Source organism: Aplysia californica, unplaced genomic scaffold (assembly GCF_000002075.1).
Source record: "Aplysia californica isolate F4 #8 unplaced genomic scaffold, AplCal3.0 scaffold01107, whole genome shotgun sequence".
In the NCBI taxonomy this organism is placed as follows: Eukaryota; Metazoa; Mollusca; class Gastropoda; order Aplysiida; family Aplysiidae; genus Aplysia; species Aplysia californica.
In genome coordinates, this window is record NW_004798377.1 from 2,203 (window position 1) to 2,714 (window position 512).

At 39.6% G+C, this 512-nt stretch overlaps 1 protein-coding gene across 1 annotated transcript in view; it reads left to right on the top strand.

Annotated features, from left to right (window-relative positions):
* LOC101862987 (estrogen-related receptor gamma) overlaps window positions 1-512 on the top strand; it is a gene marked incomplete at its 5' end in the record, with an annotated part of 7,131 nt that overhangs the window by 1,883 nt on the left and 4,736 nt on the right. The window lies entirely within an intron of this gene.

The following is a 512-nucleotide window of genomic DNA, read 5'->3' on the forward strand; positions in this document are numbered from 1 at the left end:
CACACACACACACACACACACACACACACACACTGACCAGTTTGTACATGTTAAGATGAGTGTAAAGGATTGGATTGTGTACGGCACGTCACAGTTTGCCCATGTACATTTGTACATTTGTACACAGACTCTCCTTTATATTCTGTACAGTCTAGTACACTTGTGCTGTGTTTGGTGTCAGCTGCTGGGTGGTTGGAGGGTGTCTGGACCATCACTTTTTGCCTGTCTTTACATCTGTTTGCTTTGATTTGATCACGAATTGACAAGGATTTTGTTTCCTTTTGTATGTCTAGATCTGTGAGTGCATTTGTTTGTGTTGTATGTCCTTGTGCTGATTGCCTGGTCTTCTGTGTGGTATAAACCGTGACAATTTATGTGTTTGTGTGTGGTATAAACAGTGACAATTTATGTGTTTGTGTGTGGTATAAACCGTGACAATTTATGTGTTTGTGTGTGGTATAAACAGTGACAATTTATGTGTTTGTGTGTGGTATAAACAGTGACAATTTATG